At 41.3% G+C, this 17,675-nt stretch overlaps 1 protein-coding gene across 3 annotated transcripts in view; it reads left to right on the top strand.

Annotated features, from left to right (window-relative positions):
• trappc9 (trafficking protein particle complex subunit 9) overlaps positions 1 to 17,675 on the top strand; it is a 318,188-nt gene that overhangs the window by 217,864 nt on the left and 82,649 nt on the right. The window lies entirely within an intron of this gene.

Here is a 17,675-nt window from a genome sequence, read left to right as displayed (position 1 = left end):
AGTCCAGTGGATGCTTTTAATGCCGTTGTGCCTCTGTGAGATACTGTAGATGAATATGACTTGCTTGTAAGAAGAATGATTGTAGTTGTGTTTAATTGCTGGGATGTTTATGTCCAAAGCTTTGTGTTGTTTTTCTCACATTCCCCTACAAATGATAGAGACTGTAGAATGATACTCTTAATTATTTCCTCTGATAACAGAGTTATGCCAGAAAATACTGCTTTCTGACTGTTGATCATTCAGTCAACCTTTAGTTTTCACCTCTTGCCGCTCTGACACTCAGATGATTTCACCTTTTCATTAGGAAGTCGAAGCTGTTTCAATCTTTTGCAGATCTCATGACGATTATATCCTTGACAATCCTCATCTTGACACACTTTAACATTTCTCTTCCGTTAGTTTATTTAAACTCCTCCAGGAGGTGATAGATAATATGTCAAAAATTCTTCAAATAAAAACTCAACTCTCAGGTAAAAATAAATTCCTGTCATTTACCCAAAACCTGTTACTGAACAGGCACTGCCACATCTACTGCGCGCTGTTACACTCTCATCAATACTGAATTATTGCAAAATATTAATGTTTGTCATTTTAAAAACATGGATGCTGTTGTATCCTAGGAAAAAATTAGTCTTTCTTGAACATAGGACTGCAGAGAGTGATCTGTTTTCATTTCAGATGTAATTTACTTGTCTATAAGAAATGACAAACAAATGTGGAATCCATTATACATTATTAGGCAGCTAATGTGTAATGGCAGTGTGAGATTTGTGCTATTTGGAAACTAATTGTTTTGTACTTTTTAATTATCTTGAGGAGTGCATTAAAAATACAAAGCTTCTGGAGCAGACGTTAGCCAGGAGAGCGATAACCCCTCACCCGTGACAGCATCATGCCATTTTTCCAACGATAAGGGGAATAATGTCGACAGTATTATGAGCAGTTGAGCAGTGTCTGTGTGTTAACATCTGCTATCCAACTATAAACTAGGCGGCGAGGCATGAACATGCATGCAGACCTCCATGGAGACGAATCATTGACAGGGCTCCTCATTGCCTCATGGTGTGTGTGTGTTCACTTTAAAATCACAAGTCTTATCCCGAGCAGCACGAGTATATATTGTCCTAATGCATTTGTATGAGTGTGGTACATTCGGCTGGTTAGAGTGGTTTAGTATACTGACCATGTCCACTTCTGGTGTTGTCTGTGTTGATGGTTCTTTAGCTAATCCAAGATTGCTTCAGTACCACTTCACAGTCGACATCCAGCTGCCCAGCGTTGGGCAAATATCTGGAGGACCATCGTTCTGTGGAAGAAAATCGTAATTAATTCCAGTTTTGCTCTCAATCAGAGCACTTGAGCACGAGGCGTCCTCCTTGATTTGTGGTCGAAGAAGCATGACGTGCAATTGAGATGACCCGATTGAAGGTCAAGTCAGGACAGGAACAGTTGTCACATATGATCACCCTCTGTAGCCAGATGGCTTCATGTAAATGTTTAAGAAAAAAAATCTAATCTATCTTGAATGATGAATTTGATTTGAAAAAAATCACCTATACTGATACATATAATACTGTATTTTTCTTTTTTTATTGTCCAGTTGGCTCCCTAGAATCACATTAAATTTCACCAGCGTCTCAGAACTGATGGCCTCACAGGATTTGACAGGGTTTAAACAAAACATTTTTTTAGAAAAACTAAAGAAAAGTGTCATTATAAGATCAGAGAAACTGACAATTTAAAATTTGAAGCATTTTTAAAAGGGTTAAAAGTCGTACATATACATTTCCATTAAAGATCCAGTGTGTAGGATGTAGGGGGACATATTGGCAGAAATCAAATCTAATATAATAAGTATGTGTTTTAGTGTGTAATCACCTGAAAATAAGAATCTTTTTTTTTTTTTTTTTTGGTTACCTTAGAATGAGCCCTTTATATCTACATGGGAGCAGGTCCTCATTTATGGAGACTGTCATATTTACCTCCATGTTTCTACAGTAGCCCAGAATGGACGAAGGCACTGGCTCCAGATAGGGCCACTCATATTTTTGTGTTTTCATGCCAGCCAATGTAATTAAAAGTCCATCTGTGACAAGCAGTGACGGAAAAACACTGATGTGTAAAGTGAAACTGCTTTGATTGGTGTTTTTTAAGTGAAAGTAAGTAAAATTTATTAATATAGTGCTTTTTGCAGACATGGGTCACAAAGTGCTTCAGACACAGAGAGACAAAGTGCACAACTAGCAAAACTATTTGCACTGTTTTGCTGGTTTAAATCACCAGCTTCATTTGTTTTGGAGAGGAAGAGACCTCTGTGGATAATTTGGCTCCTGGTAAAACCTCCTGAAAACCTGGATCTGAAGTTATCAGAGATAAAGTCTGAGTACACATGAGCATGTGTTGGGTGAGCCACCCGTCTCCAACATGCCAAACAGTGTCCCAGAAATACTGATTTGTAAAGTGAAGCTGCTTTATTCAGTGTTTCTACTGGTTTTAATCACCTGGTGTGTTTGTTTTGGAGAGGAGCAGACCTCTGTGAGTCATTCAGCTCCTGGTAAAAACCTCCTCAATGTCTGGATCAGAAAAAAAGTGAGCACAGGTTATGTTATCAGAGAAAAAGGCTGAGCATTTTTATGCAGTGAATACTGCTTATTTTGATTTTGAAACACGATTTTTTGTACTTGGTGATTTTGTAATCATTCATAAAATACATTTATTTTTGCTGTACTGAATGTTAAAAATGTTGAGTGAGCACATTTTGAAATACAGCAACTAAATAGCACAAACAATCAGTGTGAGTATTTATTTATAGACACTGTAACCCAGGCAAAGTCACTGTATAAGAAAGAGATTGGACATCTTTGCCTGAGCTCAGTAACTCTGTGGCAACCTCGCTGCCTCTTCATGGTTTACGTCTATAGAAACTTATGAATATTTGATCACACAGGTTCCAGTAAATGGAGGACATCGGGAAGTGCCAGAATCGGTTATCTGTTTGTTTACAAGCTCATTATTATTATTGAATGTGGAACAAACAGAGGCCATTAGTAAATGATTGTACCTCAGGGCAGGGCAGGACCACCTCCGAGTCATATCAGCAGAGCTGCAATTGTGTAAGATCATATATGACGAAATTCACCACATAATTACAAATGAATAATGCAGGTATTTTTAATTAGTGGCATATTCTTTTGTGTCTGCGGAATTTCAATTTTGAGGTTCTGAGAAGGGCTGTAATTCACTGAGTGGGCTAGAATGTAAAGCGGATTACTTTTATGTTTGTGGTAAGCTTGTTTGGGAGAAAAAAACAACAAAGATGTAAAGAATGCCCCCCCCCCCCTCGCCGTCTAGAGAGCATATTATCTCCTCCAGCACTTTTTTCCCATTGATATATGGACAGCTTGAACATTATTTTCAGCCTGTGTTTGTTTGATTTCACAGGGCAATCCTTCAGAAAGCCTGCTGTTCTGCTGTTTTGGAAAGAAATTAACATTAAATATCAACTGTGACTGCAGTACACCAGGCACAATTGCAGCATAATCAATTTATGGGCAGGTTTCATAGACGAAGGGAAAAAAAGGAACGATTACGCCTAAACTTGTGTACTTGGCAATAATATAAGTCTGGACTGATATGTGCCTCTGTGCTTGAGTGCAAGTACTAATCCCCAAACTTTTCTACTGAGTTTATGCACTTTTCATTGTTATTTCATTTTCTGCTCCAACAGTAAAAGTCTGTCATTTTGTCACAGATCCTGAGAGAGAAGTCCACCAAACTGTATACGCTGGCCATGGATTTGATAGCGCTGTTGAAAAGGGTAGACAGTTTTACAAACAGTCTAAATGTCAGCAGAGCAGCCTTGGAAATTCTCCACTTTTGTTTTTCAGAAGGTTACTGGCTGATTGGTTTAATTATCTGTGACAAAATTGTATTGCGCTTCCAAAAACTATAAGGGGCACTTGTCATGCTTAAAATTGGACGACTCAGAGGGTGGAAGTTTGACTATGTTTGGCTGCGGGATGGAACGCACCAAATTAGGATGTAGATATCAGCTCTTGTTTTTCACAGGAAAATATTTACCATTAATACCAAGATAGCAGGGTGGCTGATTCACTGTTACCAAAGTAAACAAAAAGGTCTAAACGAGTGAAGACAGATTAAATGCTCATTTTATGACTCTAACAAACTGAAATTGTCAGATCAAGAATTATTTTGTTTCATTATTCATCAAAAACCACCCCACCCAAATCCGATTATTTTGCTTTCATGTAACCAAGATCAGATTTTTTTCCAATCCGATCTTGGACACTTTTGTACGTGTCCCCCTGGCAGCACATCCAGGTGCCAAAGTGTCTTGTAGCAAAGTCAGCAGATGAGCCCCTCGTCACACTTCCTGACAACCACATTTGTCCGGGAAGGTGAAGGCGAAGGCGAAGGCAGGCATGTCAGATCAAAGCCAGACACTGGACAGTTGGGTGGAGCATGCGACTGACAAATGGTGGCAGACTTAGGCAAGAGGCTCTGCTTGTCAGCTGAGATTGCATCAACCAACCTCAGACCTTAATGTTATGGTCGGCTTCACCTGGTTTACAATAACTTACGATGCCTTGAGATGTGGTAGCGGAGTAAGCCTACGAGAGTAAGAAATTGAGGTATGCTGAGCTTGCAGCAGGTGCTCAAGAACGTGGCTGAAAAGCAAAAGTCTGTCCAGTTGAGGTAGGCCGCAGAGGGTTTGAGGCAATGGGAGTTTGAGGCAAGGCCTACTGGCAAGTGGTCAAAGATGTTTGTTGTTTTGTTGTTTACCATTTAGCTAAGGCTGCAACCGGTCCCATTCCTTGCAACAGAGGCATTCCTCTTCTGTGGGCACTGGGGTACAGCATTCACAGGTACACCACCAATCTCCAGAGCTACGCAGCCTTGCAGCAGCCATTCCTCCTCTCTCGTCCTCTACCTGTTGCGCCTCTCTCTCTCTCCTCCTCCGTTCTTCAATTTCATGAAGCTCTTCGTCAGTGTATTCTGGCTCAAATAAATAAGGGCGGCCATCGCCTCTCGATGTGGAAAGCCTATATACTAACATTCCACATTTAGGTGGTCTTCAGAGTTGTTGTCTTACCTTACGGTGTGTTTACCGTTTACCTCTGCTTCCCGGATATTGGGGAGGGCTGTACAGTGCTGTACATATATGTCGCATGTGCGATGGAAAAAAATGTTTGTGCGGTGAATTTATTTGCCCAGTAGCAAGCACGCGACAGACTGCTTGCGAGCCGCTTGTGTGTGTGTGTGTGGTCTGTTTTTTTCTCATTTTTTTTTCACTAGACGACAAGAGCGTTCACTGCCGTGCATCGTCTGGCAGCCAGGTGAGTTGGTTCATTAGCGTAATGAACGGAGGGAAAGCTCTTGTCATTGAGTGTCTTTGTCTCTGTGGGGGAGGCGAGGCTATGGGCCACACACACACACAGCATGATCTTCGTGAGGGGGAGACGAGGCGAAGAAGAAAACAGAGTTGAGCTCAAGAGAAAGACAGGGAACTTGTTCCTAAACCAAATGCCACGTGGGGAGTGTTTTTGGGTTTAAACCAAATGACAGAGGGGAGCCCAGTAATTTGGACTGGTTTGCCTGGTTTGTTCTAAAACCATCTCAACAAAAAGAGTGAATACGACCAAATTAACTGCACACCTGAGAGTGAGAGACTATTTTTTTGTATTTATAAGGTCTTTATTTATTTACATTGGTATTTTTACGTGTTATTTCCGATATTTAAATTTTCTTTTTTTGCATTTCGTAAATATTCTTGTTAAATAAATGTTTATTTCTCTTTAAAAGGGTGTGCTTGCATCATTATGCCTTTAATATCATTATATAAGTTTAAAAAATGGTCTAAAAACAGCAAAATTACAACAATAATAAAATGATCTTAAAAGCACAATATTGTGCAATATTATCGCTTATCGCAATAATTTCTGACGCAATTAATCACCCGGCAAAATTTGTTATCTTGACAGGTGCTACAAACTTTCTGGCCTGTGCTACAAAATTATCACCCTCTGTAGCACCAGTGCTATGGGCTAAAAAAGTTAAGGTACAGCCCTGTAGGGATAAAATCAGAATGTGACAGTCAAAGTGGCTCCATAGCACACAAAGAAAAGAGTACCAAATACAATGAATATGATGTTTTTTACACAAGTAACCTTTGCTAATAATTATTTCATTGATTCTACAAGAGTCAATCTGCATTATACCAGCACTTTTTATTAGTACATAAGACAGACAGTGTAGTCATAGTGATTGTTAAAGTCCCATTAGGGGTCAGATGAAGTTTCGTAGGGTTCCTTTTCACAAATGTATTATTTATCCCAGTATTTAACCAGGAAAACTCCTGAGATACATTGTTTTTCATGAGAGAGTCAAGTAACTAACACAAAGTTGTGCAAAAAACAAAAACAAATGTACATTTACATATTACACAGTAAGATTTCACCTGAGGCCTGAAAGAAAGCTTAACTTTTCAAAACAGTTACATTCTACTTTGAAACATGTTGTGAATGTGGCATGAAGGCACTGTATAAAGTTTTCCACATGGAGATTGTCTCATAAATCCAGTCTGCAGTGACTCTGGGGACAGTGAAAAAATGTTCCGTTCCACCCTGAGAAGTATTTGTATTTGCACTTTAATTCGTCCATGTCAGTGTCGCCCTGTCGCTGTAAGATTCCCACCTCCCTCCACAGCGGCTCTAATGCCAGAACAGGTGGTGTCATTTGTTTTTTTGCAGCCTGGCATTATGTAAATAGCCCCATTGATTATAGCTCCTCAGCTGTCAATTTGATTAAAGGCAAAGTGGTGCACCTCGTGATAGGTGTCGCTGTGTCAACTTAATGGAGTGTTGCTAAATAAACAGTCACCTGGCCAATCAGACGGAGCTCTCTGAGGGGTTGACACCATCATAGCAGGTTATGGTACCATGCTAAAAGAGAGCAGGAGGTTTGTATCAGACAGGAAGTGCCCTGACATTTTTGAGATAAGATTAAAGAGGGTGAAATTTTTAATGATCCCCTTGGAAGAAATTAAGTTGTTGTAACAGCAAACAGGGGAGGTTTACTGCAATAAATCTGACTGTGAGGAAGTAAAATGTAATTGTTCCATGCTTAAAGCCCCACTAAAATGTATTAGAGTAAATGAGGTATAATGGCAGCAGTACAACATTAAGACTTATGAATATCCACTGTATATCTGAGTCAGAAATGCAGTATTTAAATATATTTTTAGCTTCAAAGACAAATGTCTCACTAATAATGAATATTTTAAAATAATATAGGTGATCAGTACAAAGTGATATCAAACACTCGCAATGACCTGCATTAATTAGAAGCCATATTTAAGCAGCTGTGGACAGGCTTTGGTTTTCAGTATTGCCTGCCTGTTGAGTGCTGTAACCAAGCAGTGAGATGGAAAACAGCAAGCCTGAATGCGGACTTTGCACCCATTCCCCACCCTCCCCCCGTCTCCCACCATCAGTCTGCCACCAGGAACCCATCTCAATGGAATACAAATTCACCCATGAATGGAAAGACAAATGTTTAGCCTAGGAGAGAGATGGAAAGAGAAGAGTGGGGGCCTCGCTGTAAAAGGCGGAGAGATAATTTAATAAGACACCGCTTCTGAATCGGCTCACACCATCCCCCCGTCTACCTTGCGCACACACAGATGGACATTTGGAGCAGTCACAGGCGGTGGCTTTTCAACACACACCGGGGACACCTCACAGGATAATATGTCTTTAAGCTTTTGTCAGGTGCCCAATTGCCATGAGTGCTGCAGGTCTGATGAATGGTGCTGCCAAACAGCCCAGACCCACCTAACACCAAAGTCCCGTTGTGGTGATGATGATTAGAACCACTGACCTGAGAGACAGGATGGGAACGAAGACATGCATGGCTGAAATTGAAGGAAAGTGTTCTCAGTGCACCTGTGACTGGTAATATGTCACATCTACACTATGAGAATACATCAGCTCCAGGCTCTGCTGCAGTTATCTGCACAGCAGTGATAGGGCCTGGGGGAGAAGATATTAAGCCTTCCTAAAGCCCAACTTACTATAGCAGGACATCAGTCCAGTCTGCCACCAAGCTCCAGGGAAGGCAGACTCATCCATCGTCTGTTGTGACCACCTATGATTTATTCTATTTTTTGTTCAGTGTTAGCTTTGATAAGCCCCAGCCGCCCAAGACTCTGCGGAGAATAAGGGAGTTTAGATAATCAATGGATGGATGATATATGTATACCGGTGGCTTATTAACAGTGGATGTTTGAAAATGGAGACAAAAAGAGGACATGAAGCATAAGTAATTAAGATGAATCCAAAACATTTAATTAATGTATAATTAATACATGTATATTTAATACATTTTAAAGTTTAGATGAACGACAATGCAGCTCTCCAAAAGTGAAGCCAAAACATCTTGATCGTCGTCTTGTGGCTGGCTGCAGTATAGATGATAGCGGCCGCCAGTGGTTGAATTGTTAATTTTTAACAAGGGGGATGCAATGTAGCTTTGATTTTTTTGCATGCACACATAATCAAATATGACAGCACAGATGTGCAAAATTAATCAAGATAAAGAAAAATCCTGACCTATACCAGCTGCCTTTAAAAACACAAATAATGCAGTAATATTGCTATTGCAATACAGACAAAAAAAACGTTTAGAGTATAAATAAGAGTAGTTCTAAAATAGCTGTGAAAATTAATCTCAGAGTCACTCTTATAATATAGACATTTCCTTAGCCAGTTATAATTTCTCCTTACCTGTGAAGCCTTGGGCTGATAATTGGTGATGCTGTCAGGTCCCTGTCCTGATACCTGCCTGGTTTCTCCCTTTCCCTCTTCTATCTATTGCAATAATATAGATAATAAATGTGCAAAGCAAAATTCATAAATAGAATTAGGAATAGTAGTGGTGACATAGCTGTGGAAATTAATCGCACAGTCACTTTTGTACTCTAGATATTTTCTCTCAGCCAGTTATAATCTCTCCTCACCTGTGAGGACCCTGCATGATCATCCTTGCTGGCCTCTGGTCCACTGTCTCCTCCCTGACCCTGCTCTTTCTATTGTAGCAATAAAGATTAAAAAAATATGTGCAAAGCATTAGTGAGCACAAGTTCTTATTAAGGAGGAGTGGGTTTATTCCTAACATGAAACTAGCTAGCAAGTGATTTAACATAGGTAACATTAATACTAGTGTTCTTGTTAACTAGCTTAACTTGATACATTGGCATCTATTAATTAGTCATCATTTAGCTAACATTATCTACATGCAACAGCAGTACGCAACTTACACGTTTTGTTTGGAAGAAACTGTAGCTACAAGGTTTTTTGCTTCTTGGTGGCTGGTTTGCTGAACATAGTTAACACAGCAGCACTGTCCATCCACTGTCTCATCTGTGCGATTGATTCAGATCACAACATGACAGCATGTGTATGCTCCTGACGCAGTCTACTCATGGTGTGTTTAAACAAGGCTTTGAAAAACACGTTACCACATGTTAAAAACGAATTGAACGGTTGTAACGGCTGCAAAAAGTGCGGGGGCAGAGGGCACAGATACGGGAAGTGCGGGGGACATGTCCCCTGTGTCCCTCTCTCAAATTACGTCTGTGCCTGCACACACAGATTCTAGATTAACAAGGGGGATGGTATCCCCCCTCATCCCCCCTCAACTCGACCACTGGCGGACGCCCTCTTCATGTTAAGTGCAACACACACTGCCGCCGGCGAGGCGCTGTGCGGTTGCCAACTGCTAGTAACGGAAGAAGAAAAGGAAAAACTTTGAGGCAACAACAACTTGGATTTCACGGGTGAGTTTCTTATCAAAATCATCTTATTAAAAATTTGAAAAAGTTAATAACGTTAAGCATCCAGATACCCCTTTGAAAGCTGCAAATGAAACTACGGCGGCCGAGACGTACATAAAAGGTTTTTCTCGCAGCGTCGGCCGTGCTGGAAATAGAGCTGTGGGCTGAAGCAGAGTGGCGCGGCATGTTGGCCGGCGCCGGTGTGGATTTGTTCATAGAATATAATGGAGGCGGGCGTTCTGACGCGCAGCGGTGTGTGTTGCACTTTAGTGGATGGGACATGGGCCAAACTAAAAACTCAAAGAACACATCAAATACATATCCCTAAGGTGGTTTCTGTCATTTTAGGTAGTTCTTATCATCCTGCTGTCCTCAAGTGTTCGTTTTTCTAATACATTTGGATTTGATTAGTTATTTAATGCTATAAAACAGGGATTTTACAATATGATTGACAACTGTGTGAGCCAATCAGTGGGCTCACATTTAGTGGAAGTGTTCCCAGTTGGTTGGAGGAGTATATGGGCTGCAAAGTTGATACCACACAGACTGCTACTGTGCAGACGCTGACTCCAGGGCCGCCCCTCCCTAAACGCAGAACACGCGCTGTGCGTAGGGCCTCATCTTCCATGGGAGGCCACATTTTGCGCGAGGGGACGCATTTGCGCATATGCGCAATGGATGCGCACATGCACTACCGTGAGGCGCACGTAGAATCAGCTCGAGGAAGGAGAGAAGAGCCTCGGGGGAATGTGCGGGGCCGGGCCCTCTGCTCCCAGAGAGGGGAGAGGGAGAAATATAGCTAAATAAGATGAAAATAGAAAAGAATGTCTCTGTATTTTATTTCTGTTTTCAGTGTTTAAGGTGGGAGAGGCGGAGGGCTGAGGGAGATCGGACGCCTCCAGAGAGGGGAGAGGGAGAAGTATAACAAAATAAGATTAAATAGGAAAAACCTGTCTCCCTCTTTTATTTTATTTTCAGTGTTTAATCAAGGGTGGGGGATTGAGGTGGTGGAAGTTACTTTCTTTTGATGAGTAATTGATGGCTATTTGTGACTCAGATTTGTTTATTTATTTATTTCAGGTTGAATTTTTTATTTTATTTGACTCATACAGCCAAACTACTGTATCTACAGTACATTTGTTATTGCCAGTAAAGGTTGTCAAGTTAAATGGCAAGTTGTTGTACGGTCATTTTGTACCTATGATACATTTGGGATGGGGGCCTCCAAATAAAATTTCGCTTAGGGCCCCAGTTCAGCAAGTTGTTTCAGCAAGTTTGGTTTAGGCACAAAAACCACTTGGCTATGGTTGAGAAAAGATCATATTTGGGCTTAAATAGCCAGTGTGAGGGCACAATCCCTACAAGAAAAGCTGAAATGTCTCAGAACAAAACAACAGCTTTTCATGGTAGTATCCCTCATGGAAACTCAGCAGTATCTCTGGAAATAACAACCGCACTGTATCCGATGGAAACACAGATACAAGTTGCTAAAAAACACCCACCTTTGGTAGCTAAATGCTGATGAAAACACAGCGATGACTTGCTATAAAACAACCTTTTTTGTTGTTTGTTGGTCTTGAACATTTGTCTGCAGCTTGGCAGTCTCTCGTAGGTGTCACACCGTCCACCTCCCGATGACAAATGGTTAATGGACTCGCACTTGTAAAGCGCCTTTCTAGTCTTACAATCACTTAAAGCGCTCTACACTACGTGCCACATTTACCCATTCACACACACATTTATATACAATTGGCCAAGGCTACCATACAAGGTGCCACCTGCTTATCAGCTAAACATTCACACGCTCTCACAAACTGATGGCACAGCCATTGGGAGCAATTTGGAGTTCAATATCTTGCTCAAGGACACTTTGACATAGATCTTCCGATTAGTAGACGACCCACGTAGATGAGCTCATGTACTACGTCACTTCTGAAACCTTGATCCGAAACATATGAAATGTGCAAATGAAATGTATTCATAGTTTGCAGAAACGTAAAATACCATCATTTTCTCCTGGCGACTGGGCTGAATAAATGTGGAAAAACCTGTTGTATAAAGCCTTTTTGAGCTCCAGAGGGAGCTTTGTGAAATTTGATTAATTACCTCAAATGCTGAAAACAAAAGTCCTCATCTCTGCTAGAGGCTCAAGGCTACGTTAGCCAGCAACAACACACCAACCCAACATGAGAGAAAGTGATCAGAAGCATAAAACTCTTTGAACAAGTAACATGGAGCAGAGAAAACCAGCAAACTGTCACATTGGAGCTGCAGTCAAAACACTCAAAGTATTTTTGCTTCATAAATAAATTCGAGTTAACTGTTGTCACAGTTGTCACTAATTAATTTTCTGAAAAAAAACAAAAAAAAAACAAGTTTGATTCATTTACTGTTTCTGTAAATTAAAAAGTGATGTATTACAACTTCATCAAATTAAGCAGTCAGTTATTCTGTCAGGTTGTCACCCTTGTAATTTTTATGTAACAGCAGAAAGCAGGATAGATTGGGGCCTAAATTGTGTTCTCTTGTGGTTTCAGTCTCGACGGTGTGACAGGCCAAATTTACTGTACATGTGTGAATCAAATTAGTGGAAACGCAGCCCAGTGTCCCAGCATTAAAGCCCATATTGAACGCTTCACTGATTCATGATTTATGTCCACAGCCAACGCTCAGTGCCAATTTTTAACTTTCATGTACGAGACTTGTGTTTGCTGCCATTGACATGTGCAGGGAAACTATTGATAAAAAGAATCACACCTACAGGCTTGTTTGTTTCCATTTCCATCAGTACACAAACACACACATTACCACCCGCAGCCTACTTCACCACCCACCCTCTGGAGTGCAGATTTGCTTAAATTTGTGGCGGGTGCTGCCCATTTAGCTGACTGATGGGCGCTAGGAGGAGCGCTGGGTAGGCAGAAGCTGATTTATCTGCTTGTTTTTCAGCCCTGTCGCCCAGGCTCTGTCAGTCAGCCATCCTAAAGGTCTCCTATCAAAGGCAGGAGAAAGCCAGAGCGAGATGGCAGGACACTCACCTCACTCCGTCTCCTCGGCCAGTATGTGTGATTTACAGAGGCAGTGCTGACTCAGATTGGCTAAGTTCGGTGTGTGGACGGAGACAAAGATACTGAAGTGGTTGATAAGTGTGTAATGATGAGGCAGCATCCTTCAGAGTCTTGAAATGATTCTTCTGCTCAGGTAGTCTGAGGAGATGATCTGCGGTGAATCGTCTATTGTCTTTAAAGCAGCTAATTAACCCATTATGATTGTGACTAATGATACTGCAGACTGTGCCGTGCAGAATTATCATAACACAGGACTATTTAACAAAGGGTTGTTAAATTTTTTTTGCCACATTAGGAGAGCAAGCATGAAAAGATCATTTGTTCTACTTTGGCTGGAATCACCAGTCTTATCCTATCACCCTGGTAGCTTTAATGTGGAAATGAGAGCAAAGAGTAGAGCAGCCCACTCTATGATTGCGTCTAGCCTTTTTATTCCTCTCTGGCCCTGTGTGGATCTAAAGTGAGCACATTTAACAGGCTTGGAGCGTCTGTTTATGGGGCATTTATCATGACTACAGAACAATTCGCACTGTCAGTGCGTCAGTTTGGGCGAGCTGTGGATATAAATCAAAACTCCTCCGGCCTGCCACAGCTAGCCCACCACACACTCGCCCATTCATTTAGACTGGTGGGATGAGAAACAGAAGAAAAGAAAGGGAACTCGAGTAAAGAGTAGGTAGATGCGGTTACAGAAAATGAAGGGATATTGTTGTGGAGATTAGATTGTGGAGAGATCTTTAGGCATTTTTGTACCAGTGATAAAGGCACAAAGGAAGCATGTAGCCTAGTTGTGTGTGCCAGAAATGACTGTTGGTACGATATACATCATATAACTTCTCATCTTCTTAATTACTCTACTTTGATTTTATTTGCAGTGTTTTTAAGTGTGGCTCAAAGAGACATTTGAGCCAAAAATCCAAAATATGTATTTTATCTCTTAGCTGCGGTGCTGTTGATCCTTCTAGATAGTTTCAGTGTGAGTTTCAGAGTGTTAGAAGTATCTGCCATAGAAATGTCTCCTTTCTCTCCAATATATTGGAACTAGATGGCACTCGGCTTGTGGTGCTCAAGCGCCCAAAAAAGAAAAAACAACAGCAGTGTCTCTTTCCAGAAATCATGACCCTGTTACTTGAGATAATACACAAACCTTGTTGTGAGCAGTTTCATGGAGGAGATATTTTCTTTCTACTTTGCCAACCATATCACTGCGCAGTAGGGCTGGGTCAAATAATGATTATGTGCAGTATATCAATGTATTTTCAAGCAAGATATACATTTAGACATGCATCTCTCCTCTCTCACACTCTCCACACAGCTCTGCCCCACTTATTCACTCTCAGGATCTCCAATAACACTTTTAAGAGACATAGCCTGACGTGCACCTCCCCAGAAATGTATCTACATGTCACTGCTACGCAGACCTGTCTTTTGTTGAAGACAATAAAGTCTCCACAAAATAGCATTTTATGCCTTGTGTGTGATTTATCCTGGCTTCATATGAGCAGAGGAAATCTCTGCTTGTCGCTAGGCTAATTTATACAATGTAAGATGCCATAGGCTTGTGCTAATAACGTTAGCATGTTGTATTTGTTTGGAAAACGTGTTTAGTATAAGACAGTTGTTTTGTCAGTGAACCTTGTGAGCTGTAATGGAGCCGAATTTTGTGACTTTAAGTTCGTTAAATGTTGCTGTTGTTCCTGACTTTATATGAGTAGAAGAAAACTCTGCTAGCCTCGAGGCTAACTTATACAATGTAAAATGCCGTAGGCTTGTGCTAATAACGTTAGCATGTTATATTTGTTTGGAAAACGTGTTTAGTATAAGACAGTTGTTTTGTCAGTGAACCTTGTGAGTTGTAATGGAGCCAAATTTTGTAACGTTACGTTTGTTAAATGTTGTTGTTGTCCCTGGTTGAGTAGAAGAAAACTCTGCTAGCCTCAAGGCTAATTTATACAATGTAAAATGCCATAGGCTTGTGCTAATAACGTTAGCATGTTGTATTTGTGGGGAAAATGTGTCCAGATAAAGACAAGTGTTTGTCTGTGAATGCTGCAAGTTATAGTGAAGCTGATTTGTGTACTTGTGTTTGAAATTGTCTCTATTAAGTCATTTTTAATTTGTGTTTTAGGTGTGTCTTGAATCAACTAAACTTTACAGCACTTCACAGAAACCCTCTGCCCACTAGTGTTTTGGAGGCGTAACTGTTGTGCAGCTGCATATTTTCAACCAGGAATAAAATCCCTGTCTTTGCACTTTATTTTTGTCACAGCCTGTTTTTATAAAAGTGCTTGTGACATTTCAAATGCGGCTTTGACTTGCAATTGTAGGAAATACCGAGATATATATCGTGTATTGCCAGTCAGCCTGTAAGTACCGAGTTATGAATTTTTGTCTGTATCACCCAGCCCTACCGTGCAGAACATTTACTGCTAGCCTACCCAGCACCAATAAGTAAGTTAACGTTGCAGCTTAGCCGAGAAGGGCACTATTAATGTTAATATTTTTCAACACAAGCACGAGCCTCTCGTCCATGAGAAGATGCACGCTTCCTTCTGCGCAGTGATATGGTTAATGAGTGTAGGAAGAAAATAGTTCCTACATAAAACTGCTCACAACAAGGTCTAACTGGGTCATTTCTGGAAAGAGACATTGCTGTTGAGTTTTCTTAATGTAGTTTTTAGGCACATTGATCACCATAAGCTGAATGCCATCTATTTCCATTATATTGGAGAGACGACAGACATCTCTACAGCCATTATCTCCAACACTCTGCAGCTCACACCAAAGTGATCTAGATTGATACGCAGCACTACAGGCAAGATGAATGTATTTGTGATTTTGGGGTGACTTTCCCTTTAAGCATCCATTTGAGTTACCTTGTTCATTCTAAGAGGCGGTGTTCCCCCCAACCCCACCAGCATTTTCTAAATGTATTTTCAGCTTAAACCTGTTTCTCCCTCCCTGCTTTCTATCAAATAAAACCACCTCCTTCATTGATTTCTTTAGAGGAAACAAGAGTATCCCCAGCGGCTGCCTTTTCATCCCTGAAAGACAGATTACCTGACATTTCTAAATGCAACCAAGTCCAGCCTCTGGTTTCATTGTGAGAACGTCTAGAGCGCCTCGCCACGCTGTTTCAAGTGCAGCTAAAAGAGGGAATATTGTGACACAGCTGTTTCACCTGCCGGAGTACAGAGAAATGAGCATAGCTGTGTTATTACATGTGGCTCTGCATCATCAATCCTCAGCAGTGAGAAACACAAACAGAGCAGCAGTGGATGTCGTCTTGACTTAACTGTTCGTTAATATATATATACAAGTATAATGCTCTGTTTCTTCCACCAACAGGGCTCTCATTTTAGTGTAGAGCGTCAGACTGAATTTACAAACGCACCATGTCAGGTCACTCACTCTCCAGGACCGCGAGTGTTACTTGAATAAGAAAACACTGACCAACGGGACCAGACTGGCCGACCCGTATGCTCTCACTCAGTGGATGGATGATGTCACAGAAAGCCAATCTTACAAAGGAGGACGACACTTGAACAGTTTCCTCCGGTTTGTTTCGCTATCGAAGCTAATGTTAGCTAATACGCTAATAAGTTAGCATTACAGAGAAATCCAATATTACTCATAATACCTTTTCAGGTTTTGATGAGGTGGACATGATAACCCTTAATACAAATAATGTTATTCGTGCCTACAACAGGAAATACTTTTTCCCTAACCTGATCCTTTCGTCTTATCACATTTAACCATTAAGGGCCAGTCCCAATACCCCCCTTAGCCCTACCCCTACATTTGTGCGTTCCCGCGAGGGGTAGTGGTGTCCCAATTCCTTTTTGCGTGTAGGGGTAGGGGGCATAACGAGGGGTAGTGGGTATGAAACTAGCCCTTCGGAGCGAGGGATTTCGGATGCTGACTTGCCAGCGAGGGGTAAACGTCGCCATGGCTACCACCGAGCAAGAGACGCGGGAAAAGTTCATACATAGCTAACGTTACCGACGTCAGGTCTAGCTAGCTCACACTATCTGGCGTCTGTCATCTGTCCTGTTCTGCAAAATTGTCGGATTTTTCACATTACGATAACGCGCCAGCTAGTATAACTATGCTGCCTCCTAATGTTAGCTGGTTAGCTAGCTAGCTAGCGGAAGTCCCCTGTCATTCATCAAACGAAGCATGATGAATAATGCAAACGCGATTGGTAGGATGAACTCAACTGGAGACTCCATTGTAGATGCCGGTTGGAAATGTAGATGGCTCGCAGCTTCCTGTTTACAATAGTTACGTGAACGTAACCGACGCAGTGACGTAGTGAGTGGTGTCCCAATTCCTAGGGAAAGATTTCAACCCCTACCCCTCGTTGCTTCATTTTGAGGGTTAAGGGGTAGGGCCAAGGGCTAAGGGGTAGTGGACAAGGGGGGGTTTGGGATTGGGCCAAAGTCATGACTCCTTCTATTCTGGCTCCCGATAACACAACAAGACAACATTTTAAGGCTCATATGTAGCCTCCAGCCCTGTGGTGGTGCGTCGTGTTTTGCCTCCAGCTAACAAACCAACGTCATTGTGACGTCAGCCCTAAAATGGTCTATAGTTTCTGTCAACTAACATCAACACACAGAAGTGAATTTATTTTACAAATTAATTTGGTGAATTCTTATTAGATACCTTGTCATCCAGTTACTTGAAATGAAACCTTCTAAGCTAGTGTCCCGACACACATTTGAATGGAACAAGACAATCCACCAACATAA

This window comes from Epinephelus moara, chromosome 22, assembly GCF_006386435.1.
Source record: "Epinephelus moara isolate mb chromosome 22, YSFRI_EMoa_1.0, whole genome shotgun sequence".
Classification (NCBI taxonomy): domain Eukaryota; kingdom Metazoa; phylum Chordata; class Actinopteri; order Perciformes; family Serranidae; genus Epinephelus; species Epinephelus moara.
The sequence above is the reverse complement of the archived record's forward strand: the minus strand, read 5'-3'. Positions and strand labels throughout refer to the sequence as shown.